Genomic DNA, 23522 nt, shown 5'->3' on the forward strand with positions numbered 1-23522 from the left:
CACGTCTGCGGGTCTTCCCTTCTCCGCGGACAAGATAGGAGGAAATACAAGTTTCAGCAGAAGTTGTTAAAATAAAGCTTTTTATAACCTCATAATGGGGGGGAGGGCACGGGACGAAGGGGCTTCCTTATACTGGCACCATTTACAATCAGGGAATTTCTTCAATTTCATCTTTTTTAGGGCTCTGAAATGTATTTTACTGCTAGATTAGGCGGTAAAGCCCCATTACAACAAATTCTATTACAGAGACACATTCCTTTCTAATAGAGAGATTTCTGTGTCCTGGCAAACAGCCCACAGAAATGGGGGTCTGCTGATGGGTCGGAGGCAATACTGTGCACAGCAGCCTCCTGTTGTCCCTTTCTCTGATTCCAGGGTGCCCTTGGGTGGAGAGAAGCGTGTTAAGTTTTCTTGGCCTGTCTGTGCGAGCAGGGGTGGGGTAGGTGGACTGCAAAGGGCGGGGGAAGAGAGCGAGAGAGGATGGAAGAATACTGAGCAAGGAAAAAAGCTGGTCTGAGACCAGGGTGCTTACAGGTTTTTAATTTGGCATCAGTAACAGACCCTTAGGATGTTAGTTCTGGAGAAATGCTTGGAAATCAATCATTTAGAGCAGTGTTTTTCAAACTGTAGGTGGTACCTTATTATGGGTCATTTGAGCAATCTAGTGGGTCACAATCCACCTGGTTAAATACACACACACACGCACACACACGCAAGCGTGTGTGTGCATGTGTATGTATATATATATATAAAATAGAAAATATCAACATGTATCATGTGTAGTTAAATTGATAAACTGTTCAATTAAACCTTTCTTTCAGTTTTACACACACACACAGATTTATATCCTGGTCATGAAGAAAAATGGTATGGTGGGTTATAGTTGAAAAAGGGTTCAATTTTAACTTTGGTCTTGTCTCATCTGCAGGGACCCAAGATGGAACGAAACTGTCACTCAGGCCCTCAGCAGGGAACTAGCAAGCTCAGAGAAATGCTGGAATCTGGCTGAGAAAGGAGACACCTACAATTTCATTTTAAGACAATTGAGGTCCAGAGAGGGAGAAAGTCACTTGCCCAAGATCACCCAACTCCTGAAATTTGACTCCAGGACATGTGGCCTAATTGCTAGACCAGGCTCATTCCCCCAGCAGTTTCATGCATCAGAGCCTTTGTGTGGGGAGCAGTTGGAAGCAATGTGTACTAGGCCCTGGGCAAGTCACTTAACTTTCTGAGTCTCAGTTTTCCCATCTATAAAATGGGCCCACACCCACCCAACATGGTCGTGGGGAGGACAGTGAGATTACATAAAACCCATGTCCGGCACATGGAAGGAACCCAGAGTATGCTATTTACTTTTATGTTTCCTTCTTTTCCAATTATCTAGTCATGGAATACAAATCCCCTCACCGATACCTCACCACAATCAAACCTCCTGGAGGAAAGATGAGGGGCTGAAGCTGTTTGCACATCTCCTTTCTCAGCCAGATTCCAGCATTTCTCTGAGCTTGCTAGTTCCCTGCTGAGGGCCTGAGTGACAGTTTCGTTCCATCTTGGGTCCCTGCAGATAAGCAATGTGATTGCCAGGAGCGTAGATCTGTTGAGAAAACGCCAATATGACTCACAATTTGATGGCACCCGGAGGCCATTGTGGAAGAGTTTTACCTGTAGTCTCACCTACAGAGAAAACTGATGGATCAGATCCCGCCTCCTGCCCCAAACATTCTCATACTCGGTTGCCCTGTGATAAGGCTCCGTGTGCTGGAATCTTCTCCAAGCAAGCGATGCAAGGGGATGATGCATAATTATGTGTAAAACAAATGCTTTGTGAATAATGTTTTAATTTTAACTGACTTAGAATGCCCCAGGGCCCTAAAGCAATGTGATGCCCGAAGGGCGAGCACCAGTTTCCTTCTCTTGGGAGCCCCTAGTATTGGCACCGTCCTATAGAAATATCATGCAAGCCACATAGTCACTCTAAACTTTTCCTCATGGTACATTAACAAAAGAAAAAGAACAAGGTGACATTCATCTAAGTGATGTATTTTGTTTTACTCCATGTATCCAACATATTACCATTTCAAAATATAATTCATATAAAAATTATGAATGCTGTATTTAACTTTGTTTTGTATAATACAAAGTCTTCAAAATCTGGTGTGTATATTATACTCACAGCTTGTTTTCATTTGACTAGCGGAATTTCAAGTGCTTCCTGGGCACACATGGCGTGTGGCTTCCCTGTTGGACAGCTCTGGTACAGAGTCTTGGGCACATAGTAGGAGTCAAACACGTGTGGCTGACCTGAACCTGATGTGGACACCTGGGGAACTTCAGGCGGTGTGCTGAGATCTGAGGCTAGGGAGTGAGAGAAGAAAATGGGAGAAGAAGCACCCGGATGGTGGTATTAGAAAGAAATCTCTTAGAACAAGCAAAATCACAGCCTTTAAAATTGCCACAGAACTGCCGCCCTTTCTCAGGCGATTTCAGACTTGTTTGTCGGTCGTGACAGTTCCAGAGGTATGGAGAATCAGAAAACCGGAGTCGGAGTGCAGACTCAATGCTGCTGGGCCAGCTGCAGGATCGGTGGGGGGAGGGGGGGGCCTGAGGGGGGCGTTTGCTTGTGTGGGGAGGTCATGCTAAGTATGGCCATTTATTTGGCTTGGGTTGAGAGCTGGCCCCCTTGGATTTCTCATTTTTATCAAAGGAGAATATACTTGAATATTTGCATAAGATGAACCCTAATTTTAGCTTTTGTCATTCATGCATTTCAAGGAATTTGCCCTGTGTAGGAGGAGAAATTCTGTAGTATCTTTGGAAAACTCGGAGACTAGTTCCCAGAGGAAACTGGCGTTCCGCTGTCCCCATTGACACTCCATGGGATCCTGTGGGGAACGCCCACCTTCCTTGAGGAGATGTTTGCTTTTCATTCTTGGAGCACCTAGCCCAGCGCACATCTGTCCCATAGAAGGGGCTCAGTGGGCATTTGTTGAATTTGCCTAAACCTGACCTGGGGAGGAAGGAGCTAAGGGAGGGATGACGAGGGAGCAAATGTTGCCTTAGCACCTAGTTCTAGTGCCAGGTACTGTCTTAGATGCATGTAGATGGATGGCGTTCAGTCTGCAGAGGACAGCTGGGGTCGCTGGGTAGGCAAGAGAGACTTCACCTGGTGTTTCCGATTTCTGCAGGTGTTGGGGGATTCATCAACAGAGCGCTAACCTAACACCCTCCTGTTCAGATGCAGGGAGGAGAAAACTGACTCTGGGAAAAAGCAGACGGGGATGTATCTGCCCCTCCCCCCCCCACCCCCAAGCAGGGCTGGAAGCTGCAGGTTAAGCCCTCAGATCCCATCCTGGGAGTGGGGAGGTGGAGTAAATCCACCGAGAGTATGCGGTTGTCACTGAGCCAGTGGATCTCAACAGCAGAGGAAGAAGGGCCACTCTTGGGCTTCCTGGAACTCCAGGCACCAAACAGGTCTCTGGAGGCTCAGGCATGTGCTTTCCCTCTGGGCTGGATGTGTCCACTTCCCTCTTGCTTCCTTCTTGTCTCTGGGTACCGAGGCTAGAAGCCCTCCACATCACCACCCCACCCCAGATAAGAATGCAAGGAGCTGCAAGTAAAACCAGAGGGCCCCTCTGATGTCCCTTGTCTCATGGAGAACAAGGTGGGCATTTGGGCCAGGAGAAAAGGACCAGATGGAAACCGGAAGTCTACAGGGGAGGCTGTTTAGTGATGCAACCTATGGTGGCACACTGAGGAAACTCAAAGGTGCATTTCTTAGTGATAATACTTAGTGGGGTAGGAGAAGCAGTGCTTGAGAAAACACACACAGGACAAGCCTATATACTGGGAAAATTGTAAAACACCCCTTTCTCGTCTCTTCTTGTACCTTGCGCTACCTCCTTCTGCTCTGCGCACTTTGATAGGTGACCTATTTTGATGCTGGCAAAGATGTGATTTAAGTAACTAGAGGGATCAAAGAGTCAAGGAATATTTGAGAATTGGAAAAAAAAAAATAGTGCCGGTACGTTAATACGTGTATGAACCATCACAGAAACTTCACCGAATGGGAAGAACTTTGGACAATGGGAAAGCTAAGTGTCATTTCCCTTCAGGGAGCCCGGTGCCCCTGGCCATGCCGTTTCTCCTCTCTCTTTCTCAGGCTGCAGGGCTCGGAGACCTTCTTGCTAAAACATGCTTTGATTCTGTTTCCTGTGTTGGGCCGTAAGAGAGCATTTTGAAAGTAGGCCCTTACACTTCTCTCAATTCTATCACTGGAAGGTTTGTGGGGGCCGGGAAAACTGGGCCCCTGTGTCCTGGACCGAGTTCTACCTTTAATTGACCCCAGGATATCATGAAAAGCCTCCTCTTTATGCAAAAACTATGCCCCTGAGCCAGCTTCAGTGTAAGGTTCTCCACGCAGGGTGTAGGAATATTCTAAACTACGCTATTTGGGAGGGACCCCTTGGTGCCCAGGGGTTCTCATCCATGCATATGACAGACACTCACTGAGCCCTCACTTGGTGCCAGGCCCACTGTTGGATGGGCTAGAGGGCCACCAAAACAGGGGCGGTCCCTGCTCTCAAGAGCTCATGTTTTAGGGAGCAGTGTCACCAGGCCACCACGGTAGGCCCGACCAGGGTCCTGAGAGCTGGGGGCAGGGCCTTCACCCTAGGGAGCTTGTATCTCCCCTGGGGACTCCAGGAAACACATTGGGAGAACGGAGAATACAACTCAGGACTGGGGCACTGAGCAGAGCAGGACCGGGCAGGGGCTGAGCCACCTACACCCGCAGCAGGACGGCCTGGCTCTTCACAAGAGTGGGTGGGGAAGCAGGGGGGGGGGGGACCAGCTGGCCAGCCACAGCCAGATGAGCCCTGCAGAAGGGAATTGCCAGGTCTTGTTGGGTGGGAGGGGAGGGAAAGGGAAGGGAGGGAGGGGAGGGGAGAGGAGGGGAGAGGAGGGGAAGGGAGGGGAGGGGAGGGGCGGGGAGGCCTTGTCTCTGTTCAGCTTCAGAGCCTGTCTGAATTCTTTGGCCCACAAGAGCAGCTTGCTGGGAGCCTGTCTGTACCTGCCTGCCCCACACTGCCTGCCCCAGCCCCAAGGACTCTTCTGTTCGCATTGTTTCCTGCTCCCCACACCCCAGCCCAAGCATAAAGATAACCATCCCCTGCCCTCCCCACCCCTGGTGACTCAGGCTGGTGGCCGATGGCAGCAGCCCTACTCAGCCTGGCTTCACTCAGCTGCCTACATCTGCTGCTGATTTGCCTCCGAACCAGTGGCCCTTTCTGTCTCTGCAAGCTAAATTAGGGTGGGTTTTTGTTTTTTTTCTGGATTAAAAAAAAAATGGTACCTTTCTCCCATGTGGTGTACAGATTATTATAGTGTCTGCTTGCTTAGAGGGGACAAGAAAGAAAGTGAACGCGGACAAGTCCAGCGTAATTGCGACGTACAGCTGCCCGAGGTCGCCTGTCCACTCTGGCCAGTTCTGAGCCAAACCAGTTTTCCGTGGCCAAACTGGGCCCGGTTTCCACAACGTTTCCTGTCAGGAAGTTCCCCCGCCCAGTGTGTGCTGTTAAATAAGATCCTTTTCATTCCTTTTCCTCTTATAAACTTCCCTTTCAGGTCATCCTGAAGGGAGAGTGGGGATGTGGCCGGGCAGGGGGAAGGGAACTCCAGGCTCCATTCCCAAAAGGAACGTGGCTCTGGAAGGGAGGCCGGAAGGGCACTGGCCGGAGACAAACACCTGGGGTTCCAGCCCCAGGACAAAGCATAGGGTGGCTTCCTCGTCTGCAGAGGATGCCAGCTGCCTCACCCATCAAATGAGGCTCCTGGGTGCCCCCTCTCCTCCCTGCCCCACAGAGGAGGTGGTTACCAGTGAAGTGGGATTTGAAGAGTCATGGGAAGAGTACCCCATCCCAAAAATACCTCCCTCCTGCTCCCATCCTAAAAATACATCTGCCACAAACTTCCCACAGAGAGTGAAATTCTACCTTTCCCATTTCAGTCTTGGGTTGTTTGCTTGTCGCTAGCACTCTGGGTCTGTACTAACTAGTAAGGCTTTACCTACTGGCCCTCTGCATCTGGTCACTGAGTCCTGGGAAGCTGGCGGCTGCCCTTGGGGAATGAATGGGACATGGGAAGGCTGCAAATCGCTGGGAAAGGTGAGCGGGAGTTGGGTGCCAAAGGCACACCTGGTCAACTGAGACAGTTGCCCCAGGCACTGGGTAGGGAGAAGGGGAAGGTCAGCAGAGAGGGCACTTCTCCTGGCTCCTGGCTACAGGCTTCATGTCAGTCATCTCACTCAACTGTTGGATCTGTTTTATAAGGTGGCTATTTTTTCCCTGTTTTGGGTATCCTGACCCCATTTTACAGATGAGGAATTTGAAATTCAGAGAAATAAAATGTCACCTGATCTCACACAGATGGGACCAGAAATCTTGGCTATCTGATTCCAAAGGTCAAATGCCTTCCTCATACCCCAGCTGCCTCAAAGGGGCTTCCTTCCTTCCTTCCTTCCTTTCCTTCCTTCCTTCTTTCATTCATTCATTGTAAAATATACATAACATAAAATTCACCATTTAGGTTTATAATCAGTGGCTTAAGTACCTTCATTTGCTGTGCAACCATCAGCACTATTCATCTCCAGAACGTTTTCATCATCATGAAATGAAACTCTGTCCCCCATTAAACAAGGCTTCCCGTCCTCTTCCCCCAGCCCCTGGTAAGCACCATGCTACTTTCTGTCTCCATGAATCTGACTATTGCAGGTACCTCCTATAAGTGGAAGCGCACAATATTTGTCCTTTGTGACTGGCTTATTGCACTTAGCATAATGTTTTCAAGGTTCATTCATGCTGTAGCCTGGAACAGAACTGCATTCCTTTTTAAGGCCAAATACTATTCCATTGTATGGCTATACCATTTTATTTATCCAGTCATCTGTTGATGGGTTTTTGGATTGTTCCCATCTTTTGGCTATTGTGAATAATACCGCTATGGACATGGGTGTACAAATATCCGCTGAGTCCTTGCTTTCAATTCTCTGGGGTATATACCCAGGAGTGGAATTACTGAATCATATGACAATTCTATGTTTAATTTTTTTGAAGAACCACTGTGCTATTTTCCATAGTGGCTGCAGCATTTTGCATTCCAGTCAACAATGCACAAGTCAGTGCTCCAATTTCTCCGCATCCTCACCAGCACTCATTATTTTTTGTTTGTTTGTTTCTTTGTTAGTTTTTGATAGTAGCCATCCCAATGGGTGTGAGTTCGAATCTGTATCTCATTGTGGTTTGGGTTTGCATTTCCCTAGTAATTAGTGATATGGAGCAAAAGAATGAGCATCTTTACATGTGCATGTTGGTTGGTCATTTGATCTGGAGAAATGTCTGTTCAAGTCCTTTGCCCGTTTCTGAGTTAGGTGGTTTGTGGGCTTTTTGTTATTGTTGAGTCATCCATGCTTCTTTACTCAAAATTACAAATAATGAGGAGTTTTCCCACAGAATCTAAAGATATTTACGTTCCTAATGAGGACTCCTGGGTAGGCTGCTGTGCTCTCTGGATCTGCTAAATGGTACATGGAGTGTTTTTGTGTAAAATGTGTTTTAGTGCATTTGAAATATCTGAAATCTACAGCCCTTGGGACATTTTCATTCATTTATCATGCATGTGTTAAGAACCTACTGTGCACCAGCCACCGTGCTACAGGCATCCAAGGAATATGCCGTGGTCCCTTTCTAGCAGAAGGTGGAAGGTTGTTTAAGGACGTTAGACCCTGCTGGGGAAAAGTAGTTACAACACAACGTGGTACATGCACATTTTCTGAACCGGAAATCTTAATGCATGATCTGATGGAAATTTTTGGTGCATTAGGCTGAGCTCTGAGATAGGCTGGGAACGGGGAGAACCCAGGCTCAGAGGAAGCTAAGGAAAGGATCGACACAGAAGCGTCAGGAAAAGGTGTGGGTGCCTGGATCTTCTCGTCCAGAAGCTACCACGTTGGCATGTTTACACCCCTTCTCCCAACACGCACAGATCCTGTCCCCTTGACAGTTCTGGGCTTCTAGTCGGGTGCAGACTTTTAAGGGAGCATTGGGGTGTATGAATGCAAATTATGACTCAGAGGGGAACCTCTGACCTTTTGGTACTATTTCAGGGTGGGGGATTTCCCTTCTCTAGGGGAGCATTGCTAGCATTGCGTGGGAGAAAGTGTGGCCTCCACACTGAGATGGGGCGTGTGCTTTCCAGCTTTGTTGGGGCTCTTGAACTGCCACCCAGTGGGACAGGGGACAGCCTTCCTTCTGCTGTCTCTGGATTTCGACCAGAAAAGCAGCACTGATCTTTTTCTCAGATGACACCATCTGAGGAGAGTGTCTTCGTGGTTTTCACAGCTGGACACCAGGTATCAGTCTGCAGCAGGGTTCCATGTGCAAAGCCCTGGTGGGGATAATTCTAGAACCAGACAGGCAGGCCCAGTCTTGTTACCTTCCAGAATGCCAGGGTCTAAAAGGATTCCATCCCTCCCTCACTAGTCTAGAAACTCATTGTGGACTTTTATTTACTGGTCCGTGCCCAGCAGTGCCAGGCACTTCCTAGGCATATCGTACATGTTTAACGTGTGTTCGCTGAGTGGGTGAAAGAATGAGTCCCTGTCTGCCTGCTTGACATTTACTCGAGTGCCCCCCGGAAGTCACGCAGACCTGGGTTTGAGTCCTGCTCTGCCATACAGGAGCACCCATGCCTTGGGAAAGAAATTTCTCTCTATGGGTCTCAGCTGCCTCTCCTATGAAATGAGGTGGTGATTCCAGGACCCTCCCCCAGAGAATGTGCACGGGGCCTGGTGGCATGCCTGACATATCACTTCCCTCTCCTCCCCCTCCAGTGGCCCGACCTGATGCCCTAAGCCTTCTATCAGATCTTCTTTCCAATCCACCACAATGGCTCGGATCCTGCTCTTCATTCTTGCCTTTCTTGGGAACAATAAATACCCTTTTCCTGTTCCACTCACAGAGCAGTGGGGAGGTCTTACAGTCTAGTGGTTAAGAGCATAGCCCTAGAATCAGAAGGAACGGGGTCCAGGAAAATGCACGCCCACCTCAAAGCCTTGCTCCTGATAACAGAGTCTCCCCCCAAATGGTGGGTGCAGTGGTGGGAGAGGTTAACATTGTGGGATCACTTTCTTGGGCCTCTGTTGACCACAAAGCAGGGATTTTTCAGCGTGTGCCATGAGCTCTCACAGTGGCTTACTGTGTGCTGGCCCTGGGTGACCCTGGAGGGTGGTGGCCTGTCCTCTAGCTGCTCAGAGTCTGGGAACGACCCAGGAGAAGGGCTGTGTGGCAGCTCCCTATACCTGCCTATGAGTCTAGTCAGCTGCAGTGGTGGGGAAGAGAAGAGGCAGGGAAGAGCTTTCCAAAGGAGGGAGTGTAAGCCGGACCCTGGAGAATGGCTAGGAGCTGAGATGACAGGAAGGGAAGGGCCTTTTCAGGTGGTAGCAGGGAAGAATTGGGAAAGGGGAGAGGCATGCCACCCACAGAAACACCTGGACAGGGGTGAGCCAGTGGTAAAGAGACAATGCGTTCATTTGTTCAATCAGTGAAGCAACGAAACTGTGCCATGACTGCAGCCAGGCTGAGCATACACAGGTGGGTGGACGCTGTGTGTGCCCTCCAGGTGTATGGGCGGCCTACCTGGTAGGTGGCACGTGCCCTCGGTGGAGGAGGGAAGGATGCAGAATTTGTCCTCTTTTCAAATCAAGGTGCCCTGCTGGCTTCTCCCTCTGTGGTGTCCTTGGCCTCCACCTGAGGGGATTGTGTGTTCCAGCCCCAGAACTCAGACCACAGATGGCAGATTGTCAAAGCCAAGAGACCTGAGAGGCACTCCATGCCCAGAGCTCTCGAACCTTAAAGAGCAGCTGACCCATGTGCTGGGGACGTGGTGAAATCTAACGATGTCAGGGGCTCCCTCCCCCGAGGTTCTGATTTATAGGTCGTGAGGGGAGATTGAGGAATATGCATTTTTAATCAGTTCCAAAGTGGTTCAACCGTGGTTCTCAGCCTTAGCTGCACCTGGAGAAGCCCTGGGGAGTTTAAAATACTGATGGCCAAGCCCCATCCTGGAAAGTCTGATTCATTTGGTCTGGGATTGGGGTCTACACACGGCTCCTTCAGTGATTCTGATGTACAGCCTGGGTTAATACTCAAGCTTGAGGACCACTGACTAACTTCATCCAAATATTTTGCATTAGTCATGGTTCTCCAGGGAAGCAGAACCAATGGGGTGTGTGTGTATATGTGTGTGTGTGTGTGTGTGTGTGTGTGTGTACATACACATGAAGAGAGAAAGAGATTTATTTTAAGGAATTGTTTCTCATGATTGTGGGGGGTTTGCAAGTCCAAAATCTGCAGGTAGGCCAGCAGGCTGGAGACCTGGGAAGTAGTTGATGTTGCAGCAGCTCGAGTCTGAAGGTAGTCACGAGGCAGAATTCCCCCTTCCTCTGGGGATCTCAGTTTTTGCTCTTAGGGCCTTCAACTGCTTGGGTGAGGCCTACCCACATTCGGGAGAGGAACCTGCTTTACTCAGAGTCTACTGATGTAAATTGTTCATCTCATCTGAAAAATTCCTTTACCGCCACACTGAGACTGATGCTTGACCAAATCTCTGGGAACCATGGCCTAGCCCATAAAATTAACCATCAGACCCCTCATTTTACAAATAAGAGGACGGAGACCTAGCGAAGTCAAACAACTCCTCCAGGGCCCTGTACCTGGTTCTTCCACTGCTGATTTGCTTTGCATAGACTCGTAGATCATAAAACCATGAAGAGACCGACTCCTTCATTTACAGAGGGAAGCAATGACGCAAGAAGGCTAACCACCTTTTCCAAGGCATGCGTTTTGGCAGGGAATAGAGCCGAACCCTAAATGCAAGACTCCTAATGGCCAGTAGCGGCTCCTTCCTCTACTCCAAATGGCACCACAGTGACAGTGCAAAGAGAGGTATCTTCCTGTGATCATGAGAATGAGCCCTGCTTCTCTCTCCAGCCTACAGCTTTCCCTTTAGGATCTTAGGAAGGAGGGGGGAGGGAGCTGTAAATGGATGCTGTCTCTAAGTAGAGGGGACAGTTGGGAGGCCTCAGTGGCTGCTGACTCCGGCATTTATGTCCAGGCCCCACTGGTGTCTATAATTTTGTGGCTGCTTCCTTGATGCTTGGATTTGCACACTTAATGCCGTCATCCACAGAGACGGGCTCTGCACACCGCCTCTTGTTCAGATTCAATATGGCTTGGGAAATAGAGTTTGCTTTAAATCAAAGCCAAATTATGATGGTTGATCTTGTTAGTAGCCTGTCACCCCCACCTCTGCCCCCAAAGGGTTTGGCAGCACCCACATGGATGGGGTGTGCAGACCCTCTGAAATACCCGTGTGCAGTTGGCCAGAGAATGTGATCCAGAGTCTGGATGAAGAGGCTGTGGGCAGACAGAGGAGTCCAGAGACTCGGTCAAAAACCAGGGCTGGCAGAGCCACGATGGGTCCTGAGCCAGGCCCCAGTGATGCCTTGCAGCGATTGTGGGGCCTCAGAAGGTGTCTGGCAAGAAAGCTAAAAGTTCAGCCGGCCAGGAGATGAAACCTGGCTGGTGGATGAAGGAGAGAGCCGACATGGCTGGAGACAGAAGGCCTCCATGGCAGGAAGCTGCCATGGCTGCCTGCTGGGGCTGGATCCATGCACTGGTTGCAGGGAGAGGGAGTGGGCAGAGGAAAAAGCTGGCAAGTCCTGACCCTGAGCTAACTCCGGGTGTGGCTGGGTGGATTGGAAGACGGGCTGACAGAAAATAGTCATCCTCAGATTAGACCTCTTCTCCAAGAGTTCTGGACAGGAGGTAGTGTGGTGTGGTGGAGGAGGCTTAGGATGGGCCTTCAGACACCCAGGCGAGGCCACAGCTACCCGTGTGACCTCAGGGAGGCGCGTTGCAGCCAGAACCTGGGCCAAAGTTCCGGCCTCCAGCCTCCTGTTGCAGCGGGCTCTTTCTGCAGTGCCAGAGCGCTCCCATCAGTAGCTTAGTACCCAGGTACTCACCCACTCTGTCCTGCTGTCGCCTGAGCAGGCCAGCCACCTCCTAAGAGCTCTCATACTCCCGTGTGCCGTGAAAACGGTATTTCTCTATGGATTGCATGACTGAAAAAGTTTGGAAAGCACAGCTCCGCTCCAGTGTTCTCTGCAGGGGGCCTCGTCACCCCAGTTCCGCAGGATATCGAAAGGTATTAGGCAAAGCAGAAAGATGAAACAAGTTTGGGAAATGCAGGTTTCTTTACTACGGGCTTTCTTGGAGGGTGTGTGTGTGTGTGTGTGTGTGTGTGTGAGTGAGATATCCATTGTGACTCTCCAATACCAGGGCTCTGGCATTCAGGTATCCCAAACATATTTGTGTCATTTGAAGTTCATAGTTGCACACAAGAGACACAAACTGCTGCTGCGAGCTGTCACTCGCGTAAGATTCCAAGTCCTGGTGGCAGTGTCCCACTGGCCAGCCCTGGGTTATGTGTTCATGAGCTTGCTGCCAGGGGGTGGAAGTATAGGAAGCTCCCTCTTTCCCAGCAGGAGGTGGGGTTCTGCTTCCCACCAAGGCTTTCACCATGGGGGCCTCTCCCAAACCAATAAAACATGGCAGATCTTGGCAGTTGAAATCTTGGACCATGGAGTCCTTTTCTTTGGATGGGGAAAGGAGGACGCTTAATAACACCCCAGGAGCTAGTATTATGAGAGGTCCACTGTGTGCCTTGCCAGGGGGCACTCGGCTGTGCCCTGCTGGTTTCCTCTAGACTCCTCCCCTTCCTTTCCTCCTTGTGGAGAGGAGTCCCCTGCTTCAGCGCCCCCCTTCCTCTCCCGGTTCCTATGGCCATTCTTCCCCTTCCCACACCTCCCATGGCTAGTGGTGTGGACAGTAACCCTGAGGCCCCCGGGGAGGGCTCGCTGGGTCTTCCAGGGAGACAAGCAGTTGACCTGTTGCTCTCACACCTACGACTCCCAGGCTAATCCAGAAATCCTTGAAAATTTGAGTTCAGGAGGAAAATGGCTTCGGGGGTTCCCACCAGCAGAGTTCCTTGTCATAATCTGCTCTGGTGGGAATTCCCAGGCTGGGAACAGCAAGCTGGTTGGCGTCTTATCAGGCTGGTAGAAGAGAGGTGCATTGGGGTGGGTAGGGCTTAGCGAAGTGCCCTCCGGTTACCCCACCCAGCAGCCACCCACCGGTGCAGCCAACCCTGCTCTGTTTCCCAGTGGATTGGGGCCACCTTCTTATCCATAATGACCGTATTGCTCAAATTTCCAAGATAGTTATCCAACCTTGTTTTGACAGTGACTTGGAAAGACCTGCTTAAGACTGGATTGCAGAGATAGCTATCACTATTGTCACCGTCCTTATTAATGAACATTTAAGCTGCCACACACATGATGCCATGAAAGTTCTGGGTCGGTTGCCAAAAATAGTTTGACGTGACTTCTACTGTGAAGGGTCTTACCTTCCAGTCCTATAGGCCTCAGTTTTCTCAAAATTTACAAAATGATGGCGTTAAACTAGACAGTCTCATAGCTCCACAGAACTCTGAATACATCTCTGCCCCACGTAGAAACCTGGGGTATAGCTGGCCATGGCAATTGGCTGTTCCCTTGTTTACATGAACCCTTATCATCCTCTCTCCTTCTTTCTCTTCTTCTCCACGTGGCTCCCTTTTCTCTCTGTCACAATTTCATCAACTTCCCTGTGCTCCTTTCTTTCCACTTCCATCACATCTGTCTGCCCCCACTTCTGCCCCTCCCTGCCCCATATCCCTCTGGGAGCACGGAGGCAGAGGGCTGCCCCGTCACAGGTAAAGCAGGAATGTGCCAGGATTGTGCAATCCACAGTGACAACAGGGATTCTTTCTCCGGCATTGCCTGGGGCAGGGCAGTACCCCAAGGGTGTGAGCTGGGGCCAAAAGCTGGGCGCGGTGTGTCTGGTGAAGCTGGCCCACGTGATCATGGAGGGCAGCAGAGGCGTAAGGTTTGTACGGGAAGGTGGAGATACTCTAGGGTGACCAACTGTCCCACTCTGCCTCGGGGCTGAGGGAATTCCCAGAATGTGGGACTTTCAGTGCCTAAACCAGGAAAGTCCTGGGAAAACCAAGACGTGTTGGTCCCACCTCTTGGCTTTGGGTGATGGAAGGAGGGAGGGTAACCCTTGGGATGGGAATGGTGTGTTATAATCCTCTTGGGAGTGCTGGCTGGCAGAGTTGCAGACTTCTCCTCACTCACTGTTGCCTGGGCCTCCACCCCACAGTGGAGAGCCGCGCAGCAGGAGGCAGAATGTGGGTGTCTGCCTTCACTGAGTTTGCCTGGAAGGAGCACCCTGGCCCTGGCTAACAGCACAGGCTGTGTTTGCTGCCATGACTGGGTGGGCAGGTCTCTCTGAGCCTCCGCGTCCTCAACTATAAAAGGGCCCATCCAGTTCTGACATCCTAGGAGCCTTCTTCAGGGGTTGGCAGGCAACATTCCTCGCTCTTTCCAGCATTATCCCAGTTCCCTGCCTTTGGATGTCTCCAACGGAGCTCCTTGAATGGAACAGACCACTGACTGTGCGTCCTGGGACGTGGGACCTGACCACACTGGGTTCTGTCTCCTCATAGGAAAATGGGGGTAGAAGTAACCAGCTCACAGGGTTGTCATAAGGACTAAATGGGTAACTATATGTAAAGGAACCCACCTAATCCCTGGCACATAGTAGGTGCTTAAAAAATGGTGCATGAAATTAAAACTGCTCCAGATGTGGTCTGACGCACTCAGGGTTCAGTGGTTCTGTGAGTGTGACAGGATATGATGTTTAGCACAGAAGTGACACGGTGAACCTAACGGTATGACACACACTTCCAGCTAACCCAGGTCGCCCTCCCTGGGCGAGGGGGAGAGGGAACTGCTCTCCTCTCCCTTCCCAGGGAACCAACCAAATGCTCCCCTCACCTCTCAACCTGTGAATACTCAGGAACAGAGCGGAGAGGTTCAGTGTGGGTATGTTTGTTATATTCTGAGGTGGCAGCAATTGTGAAGCATTATTGGGTGGAAGGTTTTCAGAGGACAGCCTTTGTATCTTGATTCATAAGTCGTTTACTCAGAAGAAATAAGACTCCCATTTTTCGCTCGGGCCATTTAACTCATGAGAAATTTCTGGTTTCGCATTGTGCTCTCCTTGGCGACATACTATAATATAAGCACAATGTGGAGGCAGGCCCTTTGCCATTCTTTATCACTTACGCTCTCACGTTATTTCCTCCTTGGGAGAGTCAAGGCGATACTGACCATTTCAAGGTAACGGGGCCAGTGCGTGCTCCATGAGTCACTCAACAAACACATGCCAAATCCCTGTTGGTGTGACACTCCATGTGCCATCCTTTGGAGGGTGCAGAGGAGCAAACCGTGTTCACAGCCAAGGAACTTACATTTTGGTCCTGTGGGCCCCATCGTTTGGAAGATGAGGGTCCTTTTGCAAGCTGGAAACATTTCATGTTTTCAAGATGGCCGTACCCATCTTGTATGTTTTTACATACATTCACGTTGAATCCATCACCATCCCATCTGCACACATTGGGGGACTAGCCATACGTGTGTATGTACAAAATTATTTGATCAGCATCCGAAAGGGGTTGGAGGGTTTTATGGGTCTGAAGACCCCCTGCCCTTATCTCTGACTGTCTAAGGGCCTTGATGAGCACTCAGGACTATTGGAGAGAGACGGGGTCTCAGGATGGAGAAGGCGAGGGCACCTGTGACAAACGAAGGAGGAGACCAAGAGCTCCAAGGTGGGAATGCACCAGGCAGCTGGCCCCACAGTGAACATTGGGCAGAAGGAATGACACTTTCCCTGGGGGATATATAAACAATCCAACTGTTATCTAATCCTACTCTTGTCTGTTTCAGGAAGCCTTCCTCTCTATCCTTCTCTCTGTTGAGCTTTGCATCTGAGTGCACATTGTTCCTTGTACAGTTTAGTCACTGAAGCTTTGTAAATTGCCCGTAGCCATTTCCAAGGTATCCTGCCTCCCTCACTGCAGGGTAAATTCCTTGGCTGTGGAGAGCAGGCCAGGGTTCTGTCCGTCTCTGTTTCTGTTCAGTATTCCCTGGTCCCAGCACTCCACAGTGCTGGGTCACTGCCTTTTGCACCTGGGGTTAGGTCGGGTTGCATTTCCCTTCACTCCTGGCAGCCCCTCTCACTCCACAAGTTTTAGGGATCCCTGATACTCCAATGCTCATCCTGCATCACTCACTACCCCTACCCTGACCCCCACCCCCAGTACCTCCCATCCTGGAGTTACTTCTCTCTCCCCTTCCCCACGTCAATCACAATATTACTCATGTTCCAGTTATGTCTCCATGTGGTAAAGGCCAGGAGAGAGGGAAGGAAGGGCACATGAACGATAAGCATCTAATTCAGGAAGACTTCCTGGAGGAGGTGATGCCTGAGCTGTCTTTACACATCCATAGGCATTACCCCAATAAAGGTGGGGCAGGGCAAAGAAGTTGGGCGGGAACCATGCTTCAGTAGGGGCGCAGGATGAGCAAGGTCAAAGTGGTGTGAGCTGGGTGTGCTGGTAACACCACCAGTTGTTGGAGGCAGAGGAGCAAGTAAGCAGGACCATGATTTGGAGCCCATTGTGTGTATTCTCTGGGAGCAGGTGGTGAGAAGGGACTTCCTCCTGAACAAGTGGCAGCAGGAATGGAGAGGAATGGAGAGGCATAGGTGAGAAAGATGGCACAGAAACAGTGCATTGATGTCGGGAGCAAGGGAGTAAGAGAAAGGGAGAGTCATGGTCTCAGCCAAGGTTTTGGACCTGGATGGCTAACTTGGAAACAAAGACACAGTGGAAGGAAGCAAAGGGTGGACCTCTGCCGTCCCTGTTCCTTCTGCTCCATGCTTTTCCTTTCTTCCAGGGAGCTGTAGCCTGTTTGTTTGTTCCTACCCTTCCTCTGCTTCCCCCACTGGCACAAACTCCCCAGAAAAGCTAAAAATTCATCTCATCCGACCCAAATCAGAGGGTGGATGAGCTGGGGCTTATTACACACTGGTTAAAATGGGTCTTGTGGGAGAGGATGGGCTACGTTATAATTGTATCTTTGGTCACCTCCACCCACCCGGCCAAAAAAAAAAAAAAATGGTGGGGCTGCCTCTGTTGAGACACCATTTTACGAAAGGGCTCTCCTCCTCCCTTCTACTTTTTTCTGATTAGTCTTGAAAAATCAACCTGCAGGCCTGGGACAGAGATGGGAGGAGGGAAGGAGTGGAGAAAGGGTCGTGTTCTCTCACCCGCTGCCTTTAGGGAAAATAGCCTGGGCAGTTTGGAGACGTGTCTCTGGGGACTAGGAGGGCAGGCTCCTGAGAGACTGGGGCGGGGTCTGTTTGAAAAGCAGCAGGAGCAGCTCCATTCACAGGGTTTTTTATTATGATTCTAAACTTTAAAATGGTTCTTTGGGCTTAAGCATTGAGCACCACAAATACTGAAAGAGGGGGCTGTCACTCTGGCTTTGAAAGAAATATTTTTGGAAAGGGTGTGGAGCAAGCAAATAAATCATAAGTAGCAGTCAGTGTAATAAGTAGGAAGCAACGGCCCTTTCCAGGCCCTCCCCTCCCTCCCTCCTTCTCTCCCTGGAAGGGGGTGAGAAGACTGACTCACTGTGGAACAGCTGGAACACTCACCTGTGAATGCTCTGATGTGAAGGTGAGTTGTAGGTCTTGGGTGGTAGGTTTGCAGACTGTGTGTGCGCTGTTTGATACTAGTCAAGCAGGAAGCATTTGTGCATTTGTGTAGTGTGGCCTTTTGTGTACTGTGGCATTTGTGTGCTGTGGTGTTACCTGCCTTCCGATCACAGTGAGCTAGAAAAACCATGTGACTCTCTCCCTCTGTTCCCAGCACCCCCCACTAGGCATGATGGGGGATATAGGGGAATTAGAAACCACACATGTTTATTGTTTTGGGGGGAGACAAGATTATACACATGAAAAGCTAGGTGAGACAGTGAATGGGCAAGGGCCAAGGGGTAAGGTCCTAACTCCTCAAGGGGTTAAGAGCATTATTAGTTAGTTGTTACTGTGTAACAAACATGCCCCCAAACTTGAGCAGCTTCAAACAACAATTAACATTGATTAGTTTCATGACTTTCATAGTCAGGAGCTTAGGAGCAGCTCAGCTAGAGAGTTGACTCAGAGTTTCCCCATGAGGTTAATCATCTGAGGCTTGGTTGGAGCGAAAGACCTGCTTCCCAGATGTCTCACTCAGCAGCTGGCATGTTGGTGCCGGTTGGAGGAGGCCTCAGTTTCTCCTCCTTTGGACATCTCGATGGCTGCTTGAGTGTCTCACAACATGGTCATTGGTTTCTCCCACAGCAAGAGTTCCAAGACAAAGCAAGACAAAAGTGGCAATGTCTATTATCATCTAGCTTTGGAAGTGTCACACCATCACTTTCCCGTTTCCTGTGATCACACAGACCAATGCTGAGACAAAGTAGGAGGAAGTGACACAGCTGTGAATACCAGGAAGTGAGCGCCATTGGGGGCCATGCTGGAGGCTGGTTACCGGTGAAAAGTTACCTTGGGTTAGAGGGGGAGGGTGTAGGGAAGAAGTCAGGCTCAAACAGGGTCTGGAAGACAGTGGGATGACAAGCGAGGTGGGAGTAGAGGTGTGGCAGATCAAAGGACCGGGCACAGAGGCTGAAACCAGCATGGTGTGTTCGGAGGCCGTGTACAGGCCAGCTCTCAAGAGAGAGTCCAGGTCAGAGAGCACTAGGAAATAAGGTCAAGACCAGACTATGAAGGACCGAGATGGGAAAACTACAATGGGGTCCCCTAAAGGGAGTCATCAAAAGTTCTGGAGTAAAGAAATGACGGGGTCTAGGTGGGGAAACTCAGCCTCTTACTATCTGGGCACCTTGAGTGGGTCACTTCAATCCTTTCAGAGCTCAGTGACCACATCTGTAAAAGGAATGTAAGAAATGAGTTAATAGATGTGAAATACGCGTAGGTGTTTCTGTTTCTTCCACTACTGGAGAATCCAGTTCTCGTGAATGGTCTGCCTTGCTGGCCACAGAAATATTGTTATACGGTAGGGGGGTGTTAGACAGAAGATGGCCACCCCAATATCCTACAGTTGTATCCTGCAGGACTTGATGGCAGCCAGAGCCTGTTCTTATCCAGTTCTCACCTGATCCTCACGACCACCTATGAGATAGACAGCCCAGTGTCATTAACTCCATTTTACAGACAGAAAAACTGACATCGAATAGCGGATAGGCCCAGAACAAACCGGCGGTGATCAGACATCACCCAAAATCCCAAAGAAGATTTAGGAATGTGAAAGAAGAGAGAGAATCCAAATCATTAAATATTTTTAATAGTAATGACTTTCAAATTCAAATATCACCAAAGAGAATATATAGGAAAATAAATCTACCTTCAACCATTCGCTGGCAGCTCTCCACCCCCGTCTCAGAAAGAACATGTAACCCATTTTTAGTGTCTCTCTCCAAAGATAGCCCATGCATCCACAAACAAATATATGCACATGGTCATTTTTTTCTTTCCAAACGTGGTAACAAAGCATGCACTATGCCGCATGCTTTGCAGTGCAATCTTAGAGACAGTTCTCTATACACATATATCCATATACAGATTCCCTCATTCTTTTTTTTTGCCTCATTCTTTTTAATGGCTGCATAGTATTTTCTGTGATGGATCTAGATAGCCAGCCCCCCATTAGTGAACACATTGTTTGTTTTCTTTAGTTATAGAATGAATGTTGCAGGGATGATTTTTTTAAAGACTTTATTGGAAATGGGGAACATGACTTTTATTGGGGAACAGTGTGTACTTCCAGGACTTTCTTTTTTCCAAGTCAAGTCGTTGTCCTTTCAGTCTTAGTTGTGGAGGGCGCAGCTCAGCTCCAGGTCCAGTTGCCGTTGCTAGTTGCAGGGGGGGCAGCCCACCATCCCTTGCGGGAGCCAAACCAGCAACCTTGTGGTTGAGAGGACGCCCCACCATCCCTTGCGGGAGCCAAACCAGCAACCTTGTGGTTGAGAGGACGCGCTCCAACCAACTGAGCCATCTGGGAGCTCAGCGGCAGCTCAGCTCAAGGTGCCGTGTTCAATCTTAGTTGCAGCGGGGAGCCCACCATCCCTTGCGGGAGCCAAACCAGCAACCTTGTGGTTGAGAGGACGCGCTCCAACCAACTGAGCCATCTGGGAGCTCAGCGGCAGCTCAGCTCAAGGTGCCGTGTTCAATCTTAGTTGCAGCGGGGAGCCCACCATCCCTTGCGGGATTCGAGGAGTTGAACCAGCAATCTTGTGGTTGAGAGCCCACTGGCCCATGTGGGAATCGAACTGGCAGCCTTTGGAGTTAGGAGCACGGAGCTTCAACCGCCTGAGCCACGGGGCCGGCCCCTGATAATTTTTTTTTTTTTTTTTTAACAGAAGTTGAGTACATGTAATAAGAAAACTTTATGATAAATATCTGGAAGGGAAATTTCTGGATCATCAAAATTTTTTATTTTGCCCATCTGATAGGTGAAAATTAAAATCTATTTAATTTTCATCTCTTTTATGCTAAGTGATGTTGAGCATTTTTCACAAATTTAAAATCTATTTGTGTTTTATTCTTCTGTGATCCTGTTCATGTTTTTTGCCAATTTTTCTAGCAAGCTATAGGTCTTTTCCTGATTTAATATAAGCTCTCTCTATAAAGGAAATTAGCCTTTCATCATATGTTTTGCCAGTATTTTTCCCAGCTATTTGTGTCTTGATTTTGTTAGGGAATTATTGATGTGCACGAATTTTTAAGTCATTATTTAGTCAAACTTATCAATCTTTTATGGCTTCTGGATTTTCTGTCTTATTTAGAACAGCATTTCCCTTTGAAATTATAAAACAATTCTCCAATATTTTCTTTTAATGACTTTTCTTTTAACTTTTACATCTTTACCAGTCATTTATTTTGGTATGAGGAGTGAGGAAGGGATACAAGTTTTGTTTTGTTTTGTTTTGTTTTGTTTCCTACATGCTTGGCCAGTTGTCCCAATGTTATTTATTAATACTTTAAAAATCCATATTAAAATAAAATTTGAAATCCCACCTTTATCATATGCTAAATTCTTCTATCTATGAACTTATGAGTCTATTTATGGACTGTCTATGACTTTCTGTTGACCTATCTCTCTGCTCGTGATCCAGCACCAAATATTTTATTTTATGGCTTTATAATGTGCTTTCATATCTTGTAAGTCTAATCCTCCCACTCCCATTACTCATCTGTTTCAAAACTCTCTTGGCTATTCTTAAATGCTTATTATTTTTCTATATGAACTTTACAGTCAACTTATCTACTTTCAATAGAAATTCTGGCTGATAGTTTTATTGGGACCATATTGTATTGATTTAGAGAAAATTGGCATGTTTACAACATTGTGGCTCCCTATCCAAGGGCAGGGTGTGCTTTCCATGTAAGTCTTCGGTCATGTTTGAAAACTTTCTTTGTATGGATTCTATGCATTTCTTGTGAGCGTATTCCTAGGTGTTGTATCTATTTTCGTTGCCAAGTAAATGGGATCCTCTAACCAATTTTTAAAATTGTCTGTTGTTTGCATAGGAAAGTATCCAATCATATCCTCTGCAAATAATGACTGTTTTTGCCAACTCTTTTCTAACTTTGTATTTCTTATTCAACATTTTTGATCTTAAGACTTCAAAGGGGGACCAGAATTCCTGGGTTTGAGGAAATCACTGAGCGCATTCCAGCTCATCAGTGGATCAGCCAGGCTTCTTTGGGCTGGGAAGTGGGGTTGGGGGATTCTTGTGCCTTGAGAATATTTTCCTTCTCAGTGCAAATGGATGCTGAGTCATGGGAGGTGTGTGTGTTGGGGGTGGGGGAGGGGGGGTAGTTACTTTGTGAAGTGCTGACAGGTGAGGCACCCTCCCCAGAAGCTGTGGAAGAGTCTAGTCCTTGGTGCTGGGCTCCTGTGGCTGGGGGCAGATTGGCAGGGGAGAGAAAGGCCCCTGCCCCTGAGAGGTGCACTGGGAAAACTGAACATACAGGGGAAGCGGGGTTCTCTGGTGATGCTTTAATGGGGGTGCTTGCTGTGACCACCGTGCGGTCTTTCCATCACTGTGGCCTAGCAGTGGAGTCCTGCCTAGACAGCTGTATAACCCAGACACCCACCTGTCACTTACAGGCTCCCACATCCCTGACGATACGACCCAGCCTCCATGGATTCCTTCTTGGTTCCTATTTCCCTCTCCTACAGCAGGTCCTCAAATAACATCGTTGCATTCACTGTTGTTTCACTGTAACGCTGATGAGAGGCCGTAGGAATGTCACTCTTATTAATATCAATTAGCCTATGGTAAACTTGGTTTCGTTATACGTCATTTCTCCATAGGTCATTTCATTGCAGTTTCAAGAACCTGTTGACAACTTTAAGAGAGGACTTACTGCATGCATTGTGGGTTAGTCTTACCTGCTCAGTGAAGCCAGAAGCCCCTTCAAAACAGGTCTGAGGTCTTGTTTAAAACCCCACAGAGCATGAAACCCCGGACAAGCATACAGTGAGTGATCAATAACATTTGTTAATTGAGTTTCCACTCGCATCCCAATTGCCCTGGAACCAAATAGCCGTCAGCTTCTGCAATGGGCAAGGCGGGAAATTACAGCAGAGGAGGGACTGAGCTCAAGTATAAATAGGAAGAGGAAATGCTTGGACTTTCTCAGCGCAATAAAAGTTATATTATAATATTATATGTAACTGTGCAATTAAGCCTGAAAATTGCACGCTTCCAGTTCAATCTTCCCAGCCAAATGCCAGGCGGTTCTCGTGGTGGATGGCATCTACTTAGAAGAGAAGGGAAAGTTTGGAGGCAAATGTGAGGTTTCAGTTCCTTTGGAAAACACAGGCAGCGCTGGGATCCTGGAGGACACCCGCTGGGCCGCTGAGCTGAGCCTTGTCTCCAAATTAAAGTGCGCAATGGCCGAGAGAGGCAGAGGTGTTTTCCGAGGGCCCAGGCATAAGTAGGACACCCGCCGCCTGGATGAGGCCTTGGAGTGTGACTCTGCCCTCCTTCCTCCCACAGCTCCCTCCCCCACTGGAGCCCCTGGGCACCGATCCCACCCAGACGTCTGGGGCAGGGAGAAGGGCAGGGGCACGGCTGTGAGTAATGAAGAACAGCTTCATGGGCCTAAAGGTACAACCTTCCAGCTGGTTTCCAGCCTTCCCTGCCTTCTCCAGGACAGCCTAGTGCTGACACTGTCCAAATGCAGCGCCCAGCAGATTTCTCTCCCATCCAGAACCTTCCCTGACTTCCTTTCATGGCCTCACTTGCCTCTCTGAACTCACCAAGCCTCTCCCTCGGAAACCAGCATCCTGTTATTTGCTGCTCCTACTATGCTAAGCTCAAGCTTCTGTGCCTTTCTTTCTTTTTTTCTTTCTTTTTCTTTCTTTCCTTTTTTTTTTTTGGACTT

At 48.9% G+C, this 23522-nt stretch overlaps 1 protein-coding gene across 6 annotated transcripts in view; it reads left to right on the plus strand.

Annotated features, from left to right (window-relative positions):
- ZBTB7C (zinc finger and BTB domain containing 7C) overlaps positions 1 to 23522 on the plus strand; it is a 325652-nt gene that overhangs the window by 277536 nt on the left and 24594 nt on the right. Inside the window, exon 1 of one of the 6 annotated variants that reach the window (XM_074340006.1) lies at positions 22828 to 23245. The exons of the other annotated variants lie outside the window; for them this stretch is intronic. The gene's annotated coding sequence lies outside the window, so the exon portion shown is untranslated. Of the gene's footprint in view, positions 1 to 22827; positions 23246 to 23522 lie in introns of those variants that run through there. 6 annotated transcript variants of the gene reach the window in all.

This window comes from Rhinolophus sinicus, linkage group LG09 (assembly GCF_036562045.2).
Source record: "Rhinolophus sinicus isolate RSC01 linkage group LG09, ASM3656204v1, whole genome shotgun sequence".
Taxonomy (NCBI): domain Eukaryota; kingdom Metazoa; phylum Chordata; class Mammalia; order Chiroptera; family Rhinolophidae; genus Rhinolophus; species Rhinolophus sinicus.